We start from the raw sequence: 10,347 nt of genomic DNA, 5'->3' as shown, positions 1-10,347 counted from the left end.
TTTTCTATACACATAACTCTGTGTTGTTCACTGAAGCTTTTTTTTAGTTGGTTTGGCAATTTCAAATCCACAATATCAAACATAAAGAAGTACAAAATCCTGAGCACTCTTTCCTTTATATTATTAAGCCATTCACCAAATTTTTAATGTGTTACTATGTCAAAGTTGCCCTTTTTATACAAAAAAGGAGCAAAAAATAATAATTTTGAAAATACTCAGTGATTTAAAAAATAAAATTAATTTTCCTAAACAATTTAAAGTAACATCCTGTAAGGATGATATTTTACATAAAATGCTAAAATTCTATGGATAAAACACTTCCAGCACCTTATGCTTAAATTTTTTTGGTCTGCTAATGGCTAAAATGTAAATAGTTGTTTGTAATTTTTGCATTTGAATACTCTTAAAATTCCTCTTTAAAAGAAGTATTCATCTTGCATAATTTATCATAACTAATATTTGCAAACTATGTCCTGAAATATCCACCCAGTTACCTTGAAAGGTGCATGATATATGTATATATAGATACATAGTGCATGTATATATATTTATAGGTGCTACAGCACAAGCCAGGAACCTCTTCAGTAGCAATTCTCTTCTGAGTGGAACCATAGATCAGCAGGTGAAGGCAGACACTGAGTGCAGCAGGGACTGAACCTGCTTTTATGGTCTGCACAGCACAAATAATATTTAGTGCTGGCAGATGGAATGGAGCGCTCAGGCCTCGGCAATAAGGAACAAGAGCACAGCAGATAAGGAAACCCTGAGTGTGGAGGGCATAACTCTGCAGCAGACACGGTGTTTGGATGAGGAGCAATATAACAAACCAATTATGTGCCAGTACAAACAGTCCTGGGCAGGAATGCTTTGAGCCAGGCTCTTGGAGCACGTGGCTCGTGCAGCCCAATTTACATCAGCTCGTTTCTGTGAGTGACTGACCACCTTACCCTGGAGCTGCTGAGCTCTGAGCATTTCTCAGACAGTCCCAAAAACTCACAGCTTGAAATGTTGTCACCTTTTCGACCTTTACAAAAGAGGACATTCCAAATTTGCTTTTGTCAGCTAATAGGAATATATTTATTACCAAGTAAAAATGGATGAAAATGAAACTGAAAGTTTTAGAGCAACCTCAAATTTTAAAATTTTATTCTGTGAAATAATACAATTGTTTTACCTCTCTGTCTCTATTAGAATACTTTAGCATGATTCATGTGATGGGAAATTACTTTTTTGGACAATAAGCAAATCATTGGTTTATCTTCACAAATTGGCATAAATATTTGTATTCTCTGGCTCTTGGAAATTTTCCCCAAGAAACTGCTCAATAAATCCTCATTTGAAGCTTCACCTCAGATTGTATTTTTTAATAATGTATTTTTTAATAATGTCTCATTACATGAACTTCCCTGTCTGCGCCTTTGAGTTCACTTAGACACACAGCAATTCTGTCCCTTTACTCTGCATTAACTCCTGTCACATAATGGTATGTTAGCTTTTTTTTTAAAAAAATATTATTTATTTTCTCTCCACTGGTATGTCATGTAAGAAATGACTGCAGAAACCAGGGAATTAAAACTGCCAAGATGTGGTTCCTCTGGTTGGAATTAAACAATTGAAAGAAAACGCATTCCTAAACAACAGTAAGAAAAAGAAATTCTCCAAACTTCAGGAATAGGATAAATGAGTAACTGGAGTTATGGCATATTTTAATGTGTACAGGAAGTTCTTTACTCATGAAGAAAAGAAATTTACTTTGTGATATCCCAAATGAGAGGTTTCATTAACCTGTACTTGAAACTGAATGAAAAATAGACTTTGAACTGTTGATTCAAGAAATCTATAACCTTTTTCAGTGTCTGAAGACTGCACAGGATTACTGGGTTCAATTTTTGTCTGCCACTGTGTATGTAATACCATATAATAACTATGTATATAATACCATATAATACCAAACTCTGAACCTATAGTAGCACAATAGGCAAATTTAAATTTCTATAGCTGTAGTTTTTTTCTGTACACTGTGGTTTTCTTATTGTGAAAATATGATAGTAAAAATAGCAAAAAAAATAAAATAATCGAAGAGAAGAAAAAAAATGCACTCTTTTAAATGCTATTTAATTTTCTGAATTCTGAATTTTGCCAGTGGCTCGAATGGGAGAGGACAGTCTGCCTCCTGCTGAAAAGGAGTAGGTTAAACTTTTATTGCAAGATTACCTTTAAATTTTATTGTGACTGAATTGTAGTCAGAAAATGTCCTGGTCAGTTTTTGTTTGTTCCAAAGTATCAGGCAGGTATTGGGGATATATCTCAGTAAGTGCTGAGACAGCTGAAAGGCTGCAAAGAAATTGGCTCTATAAATTCTGGCATTAGGGTCCCAGTGGGGTCCCTTGCTCTGAAAATAAGAGAGAGCTCACAGTGTGAGTGTTGTAAGTCAGAAGGTTCTTGTGGGTGTTTGGTGTGCTCCCTTTGTATTGTTTTACCTTCATGAAAGTACAACACATTGAAAAAGGATGGAAGAGACTGTACAACCTAACTGTGTTCCTGAGAATCCTCTACTTCCCATGTCCTTCCCTAACAGCTTGCTGCAGAAATGTTTGTTAATGTTTATTTCCAAACAGCTCGCCCTATATTGCCTTTAGAACCAGCAGATAGGGTGACACTCTCCAGGGGACAGGACATTTTGTGTGCTAAAGTAATTAAATTCAGACAGAAGTCATTCTTAAAACAAATAAATTCCACATTTAGAGCCATGTACTTGCCTCTGTGGGAGAAATTAAATAATGATGCATTGATGGGGGACCAGAGAGATTTAATGGAGCTATCTGCCAATAGTCCCTTTCCAGTTGCTGCCATTTCACTACAGGAATTTCAGGGTTTCTTCAACTGGGATTTTTTGGGTGCCCTTTAAAATCTTTTAGCTGAGATAACTAGAATATCCCTTTGGCTCTTAGTTTTTTGTAATAAAATATGAGAATGGAGGCCATGCTGTTTGAAGCAAGTAAGTAAGGAGAAAAGAAAATCAAAAGAAAAAAATGCAAAAATGTCACACAGTGAATCTTAGAGGATTCTTTCTTTTGTTGTTGAAATTTTGGTTTTGTTCAACAGTTTTAAATAGTTGCTTCATTTCCAGGCTTCAGAATCACAGAGAACAGTCAGTAAGATTTCTTGCATTTTCTATGTGGGAAATAATTACTTGCATATACACCACTTCCAGTGAACTCATATTTGTGGGTTGTCAGTGTCTCTTCTAAGGACTGGATGACTTTACATGCAGATTTTGAGAGTCTTCCAGTCTAGAGTATATTGCATTTTTTTAATGTGCATGTGTGTGACTAACTACAGTATCTATTGAGATTTTTGAATGTGATGCTTAAAGATTTCCAATAATCTCAGCAGGATTTACCAGGTCTAGAAACAGATCAGCACTATCTATGCAGAGCACTCCAAAATTCAGATACCCCAAGAATATGAGTTACTGAAGAGTTTCAGATTGGATATCAGGAAAAATGTCTTAACTGGAAGAGTTGTCAAGCATTGGAACAGGCTGCCTAGGAAGTGGTTTAGTCACCACCCTTGCAAGTTTTTATAAGATGTGTAGATTTGGCACTTTTAGTGGTGGATGTGGCAGTTCTCGGTTCATGATTGGACTCAATGATCTTACAGGTCTTTCCCAACTGAAATTATTTTATTATTCCTGCTGTCCTTTGCTGCCTGTTTTGTGTTGTGGTTTTTTTTTTCCAGATACTTAGCATGTTTATTCAAGACATCTCTACCTTGAAGTTTGTATCTCAGCTGAATTGAAATTTGATGGCTGAGGAGCTTAACTCAAAAAAAACCAAAAGAAACAAAAGATGCTAATTGTAGAAAAGGCTTGAAATCCAGCCTTGGTAGGGTGTGTTGCCCATTTTTTAGTAAGTAAAATGTTCTCTTTGTGGGTATCTTTGTTTACATAGGAAAGCAGCATTGCCAAAGGAAATGCAAAAGGATTTGTACAGAGAAAAAGCAGCTCTCTAACTGCTTATGAGTAGTAATTATGTGAATGGTTTAATGCAGAATGCAATTGTCTGGTGAAAGGTAAATGCATTGGAAAGGCTCAAGCTCAAGCAAAAGCCCAGTTCCCATTAAAATACATGTGAATGATACACCTAGAAACAAAAGAAACTGGTTTTGATGGTACAAAACTGGTAGCTGATAACAATGAAGGCATTTGGAGCTGCGCTTCTCACAAATCCCATCCCATTTCCCCTCCTGCCTGCTGCTTATCTCTAAGGCTGGGCTCCCACTCTGCATCATTACTGACTTCACCCAGAGTCCTGAACAATGGGAGAGCAGTGACAAAATATTCAGGCACTCACAGCAACTGCCAGAGTGGCAGCAGCAGAGGGAAGGGACCGAGCAGAGCAGGAGGAGCTGGTGCTGACAACAAGGACACATCTGACATCTCTCTGACATGGGCAGAGCCTGGCCAGGTCTGCCTGCCAGCACCGACTGTAAACTGGCACCCGTGCGCTGCAGAGAGGGGCAATAAATAAATAACATTGTTTTGTGCACAATGAGGATGAGTCAGGATGCTGATGAGGCAGGGGATGATTCATGGCCAGCCCTCAGAACTCCATCAGCTGGAAGCTATTTTGCTTGCCCTCAGGAATTCATTAACTGGGATGGGGAAAGAGATAGTTATTGCTGTGTTACTGTTGTGCTTGGCTACTATATGTTAATTTACAATTGTGCCATGTTCAAGGAAATTGCTGCTTATTCCTCAGGTGGCTGTAGCAAGGATACTGCGTGGAGTTGCATATTTTAGGATGTGTGTCCACTAGGTTGAATCCTTCTGCCATTACAAGCCATGGAAGTGAGCAACTAAAAACAAATTAACTGTAGTCTGACTTCTGCTCTGCCACAAGTGCTAATATTCCACAGTATTTCTGAGGAAATATTAACATGTTTTTTCTCAGTCCTGCACCTAATATTTTAATTCCTTTTACATAATTTAGTACCTTTTTCTTCCTAGAATGTGACAGAATGCCAAGGTCCCAAGCTACACTTGTCCTTCTCACTGCAAGAGATATGCAAAGCAAAAGTGTAGCTCAGTTTGAATTATAATTTCCTTAAGCTGTGCTTCTTCATGGCCATGAAAGAGCTCCATCCACTGCTGCATCCTGTTCTTGCACATGGATGGAGTTTGTTGGTCCTGTGCCTTTTCTTTGTTCATCAAGTGTAACTCTAAATAACACAAAAACTCATCAGATCTGTCACAAATGCCATGTGAGGGTGCTACAACTTGGGGAACAGAGGCACAAATTTAGAAACTAACTTGTGTGGTAGAAAAATTACGCAAGTGGTTATTCTGAGAGGCCACTAAAAACTCCAGGCTCATTTTCCTTACCTGGGAGGATTTGAAGGGAAGGTTCTAAAGGTAAAAGAAAATTCTTACGTGGCCATATGTATTGTTTAAAAGTTCTTATTTTTCTATCTTTGTTACAGCTTGACAACTGCGATTAGAAGCAAATGTCTAATTTGAGAAGGCAAATTGGGCAGTGTGGGATCCAGATGGATCTTTTTGCTGAGTCTGGGATTTTGTTTACAAATGTTCCACTCAAAAAAAACCTCAAAACAAAAAACAAAACAAAAAAAACCCCCAAACAAACAAAAAAACCCTTAAAAATTCCCTACATACAGTTAATATAGTCATTAAAAAATGCATTTGAATTTCATATATATTTAACACATGTCCTCAAGGTAGAGATGCTGAATTTTCCTGCTAGATTTTAACTTCATTTTAACCTTTTCTGTTCCTTGGTCTTATTTTCCCTTTGAATATGAATTTTATCATGCTGTCTGAGTATTTTTCTTCAGCTGAGCTTTTTTCCCATGTTTCCAAATGAAAAGAGCCTCCTTCTGCTTCACTAGTTGCATTTGTGTGTTACAACACGTCACTGCAGGAGGATTATGTTTGTCAAACAAAATTAAAGCATATTTAAAAAACAGACTTCTCCAGTGCTCTCTAGGCTCCTGGAATAAATTTTGTGACACAGGAGGCAAATTCAACATGCTTTTGACTGAATTTTAGACAGAAGATTTTTTTATATCTACTCAGGATGTTGCTCAGGATGGTGTGTCAGTGAACAAGTCTAATTTCTGTGGCAGTTTATTTTGTCCAAAAGTTTAATTTTAATAGATAGTGAAGTTTTTTATTCCCTTTCAAGTTGCATTTGATGCATAAGTTGTGTACTGCCTTACAGGTGGCATAACTTTTTTAGTAATGTATGGGAGAAAAAAGGCTGGTTAGTGGTAAAAAGAAGTTAAAAAAACATATATGGAAAATTATTTGAAAATTAATTATATGGAGGAGATTGCAAGAAAAAAACCTGGAGATTTGGTGGTCAGGACAGGGAGAAGGATTTGAGACAGAAACATGCAGAAGGAAATAGGTGTTAAAGTAACTTTACCTTTTACCTGTGTAATGCTAAATCCGAACAGGTGCACAATAATCTGGAATTTGGTATTTTAAAGATTGTGACATTTCTTTTCTTCATCTCTTTCTTTCCTAGATTAATGTCCATTGAGTCTGACCAACTTTGTGTGTTGGCTGCTTTTTTTGGGAGATTCCATTACTATTCATTAATCATATTTAGGCAGGATGAATTCCCATGTTCTTGCCTGAACAGTAAGTACATCCAAGGCTGATTGGACACCCCAATATAGCTCTCAAATTGTTTTGATCTGAGTTTTTCAATGAGTTTTTCAGTTTTTTGTATATTGTATGATTTGGGAGTTGATTGAGCAAGCCTGACTCAATGCTTATGTTTCAATTCTTGTCAGTGGAAAAAATGGAACAAATGATTCCTGATACAAACCAGAGTCTGCCTGGGGTCTAATTTTATATCACCATTATAAATGTTGCTCTTGCCAAGTCCCATGCACTCCCTAGAGTGGCCACTTGGTTTGCAATTTTGAGTTTATGCTTGTGCTGAAGGATTTCACTGTGTGCTTTATGGTGAGCCTCCAGCATTCCCATCTTTAAACTCCTTGCAGCAAACTCTCCCTTTGGAAAGCAGTGCCCATGCAGTGAGAGGTTAATCACCTCCTGCCACAACAGTTACCAAACTACAAGGTGGGAACATGCTCAGCAACTCTCTGTGTGCTGTAGGACAAAGGCAAACTGTTTCTGCAATGTTTGTTTATTTCTCCCGTGTCTGTTTAACAAATATTTTTGAAATATTTGTAGTCACCAGTTCTTCACGGTTATTGAGTGTGCTAACTCTGTGATTGGAGTCAGTTGATATTAGATTTCTCTGCACTGTGTTCCTTGTTCCCTTTTGGAATTCTGCAAGAATAATTCACACCTTCTGAACTGTCTGTAGATGCTACTTACTGAAATCCTCACAGGCAGGTTTCATGGTCAAAAGATATTTTCTGTGCTTTTTGGCTGATCCAGCCTACTGACCTGCAGGTAGCCCCTCCAAAAAGCCAGCTATGCTTATTACTCTGTCCAGATTTGGGGTAAATGGTCAGTACAGACATTAGGTATGCATGCCTGTTGGTTTTTTAGCAATGTATGACAAAGTTCTTGGTTTGATAATAGTTACTAGTGAGTGACTTCATAATTTAAATTTACTTAGATTTTTTATTTCCCCATTGATGTCTAATTGTTCAGTTGTTAATTGGTTGGGATATTATGTATCTTCATCTTGCTCTGACTCCATTTACACCTTGGCAGACAAGAGCACCACTAGTCCTCCTGGATCCCTGGGGTGCCATGGCATTGCTTTTAGGAGTTGGGGAAGGATTTTGTATATACAGAAGTAAATGGCATATGATCCCTGTCTTTTTTACTCAGCCTTCAAGGAAAGTGATGAACAAATGGTTGTATCTTGCAGGGAATGAGAGACCTTTTGCAGAAAATGGCTAGAGAAAGGTCAAATTTGTGACTATTGTATCTTGTGAAATATACATTGTGAAACTAATGAAAAACTTATGGAACTGGTTTTTACTGAGCAGAGGAAAAGCAGAATCAGGCCCACAGGGAGAAGCAATAAGTATGGAATACGAACAGTACAATAATTTTATTTACACAAAGACTTAGTAAAACAAGCTGTGTTATTTTAGCTGAGTCTGCCTGATTTGCTATCCAAACACAATATTAATGATACATAATTGGCACCCAACCAGTGCCACAGCAGAGGAATGCTGTTGTGCAATGTTCTGCTCTCAGACCAGCTCCATTTCACGGCGCGTTACCGGCAGGGGCTGCCACACAGCGCCGAGAGAGAGCAGCAGCCCCGCGTGTGCTTTTGGAAGATGTGTGGCAATCCTCTGCGAACATGACAAACCCAAGGTGTTTCAGGCTGCCTGTGCTCTGCTCCAGAGGCTGCTGCAGCCTTTGGTGTGAGGTGGATCAAGCACTGGATGCTTGCTCAGGTCCCAGATCCCCTCTGCCTTCTGCTGTGCTGGTTCCCATCCAAGAGCTCCAAGGAGCCCAATTCTGGCAAATGCCCCACAGTTCTGCAGGCACCACTGCAAAGGAGCACAGGAGATCTTGGTTTGCTCAGAAGCAAGTGGGAATAAATATGATCCTTTAATACTTCATTCTCTGACAGTAATTTTCTTCCATATTTCTTTGTTGATTTTTTTGCAGTTGTATTTCTTAATTTTCTTCCGTTTTTTTTTTTTGTACTCTTGTAATGCCATATTAATGGCATCCTTTAGAAACTGTGGTGTTCTCTGCAATATTTTGAGTTTTTCAGTACAGTCAGCTTCTATTAATATGTTACAAACACTGTGTTCACTCAAGATGATGGAAGGAACAACTCTGACTCTGTGAAAGGGCTGCATGCTGTGCTCACTAGCACTGATGGGGCATCATTCCTATTTTTACTGATATAACTGGAAACCAGTTATATCTGGAAAAAATAGGAATGATGCCCCATCAGTGCTAGTTATATACAGAGGCTGGCAAGCCTTCATCTTTTAAAAGACAGAGGTTTGAAAAAAAGGAGAGCTGCTTGCTAGAGGCAGGCTATAATTCTGCTCTTTATAGCTCAATAGTTCTGTTTAAAATATTTTAGAGTTAGCAAGTTCAGAACTTGCTAATTCTAGGCTGTGACTGGGACACCTTTAGGAAGCAGCTATTTGTGCTATGAGTCACTGCAGAGCTGGCAAACAGAGCAAAGGTCTAGACTGCTGCTTGTGGTCCTCCCAGGCTCCATTTTCTGTCATTTTCCTATTAGCTGAAACCTGACATATATTTCTGGGGGATACAGAACTGGGTTTTTTGGCACTTCCAACAGTTACAGAGGTTTGAATGTTCCTCTGCTCTCCTCCCTCCCACCCCCTGTATTTGGAACCTTTGCTTCAGTGTCAGCCACATTTGACAGTTGTTTCTTGCACTTCTCTGCAAGTACAGATGCATAACACTGCTGTCACCAGGAAAAATGTGGGGTTTCACTTGTGGTCAGAAAGAGCTTTGAAGTTCGCGTGATGCTTTTCTTTCCTGGAAATTTTTTTGTTCATACATCATTGTATATCACTGTGATTTTGTAGCACGGCTTGTGGTTTACTCTCAGGACACATTTCATATAGGAAAAGGTTTCCACAAAACTTAAGTGCTCTGAGGGACATAGATGGAGTAATTTCCATTTTCCTTTTAATTCTGGGTCACAATCAGGAGCAGTTTTGCTCTGCAGCTGTTGCTGGTTGGGTTAAATTCTGAAGCTGCTTCTTATGTGTATCATGTCAGTGGAAAGATACTGGAACTCCAGTATCCCACTCTACAAATAGTCAAACTTGTGCTTATTTTGGACTTTCTCTAAGAGAGAGCTTCTAGAGGAAACAAACTAAACAGGTTCAAATCCCTTTTGGAAAAGAAAATCTCTTTTAGATTACATGTAACAGATGACACTTGTATTTGCTCTGTTATAAATGTAGACAAATGAGCCAAAATCTTCAAGGGAACCTGTGCACTCTGGATGTAGAGGGAGAAAAGTAGGCTGGAAGGAGTTGAACTAGTGCTTATATGCCCCCTAAATAGATTATATTAGATCAGCCACTGGCAGCAAAGCCATGAGTAGCAGCTTACCAAATAAAAGCACTGTCACATAGAATAGTGCCTGTGTGCCTAGAGCTTTACTCGGTCTAGAGGATATGAATATGGGAAATATTGAGAAGGAAAATATTGTGTATTTTTGTAGTGCTCTTTGCTTTTATCTGTTTGTTTTGTATAGATCTAGGATATGCTTGGGAGCACCAGCCAGTCCTTTTGCACCACTGAGGTCTGGAACATTGACAAGTCCTCCCAACAGGGGTAACAGGTTGTTCACACAATAATACCAAAAATATTTTTCCTTA

Source organism: Melospiza melodia, chromosome 11, assembly GCF_035770615.1.
Source record: "Melospiza melodia melodia isolate bMelMel2 chromosome 11, bMelMel2.pri, whole genome shotgun sequence".
Taxonomy (NCBI): Eukaryota; Metazoa; Chordata; class Aves; order Passeriformes; family Passerellidae; genus Melospiza; species Melospiza melodia.
This window is presented reverse-complemented; position numbering follows the sequence as displayed.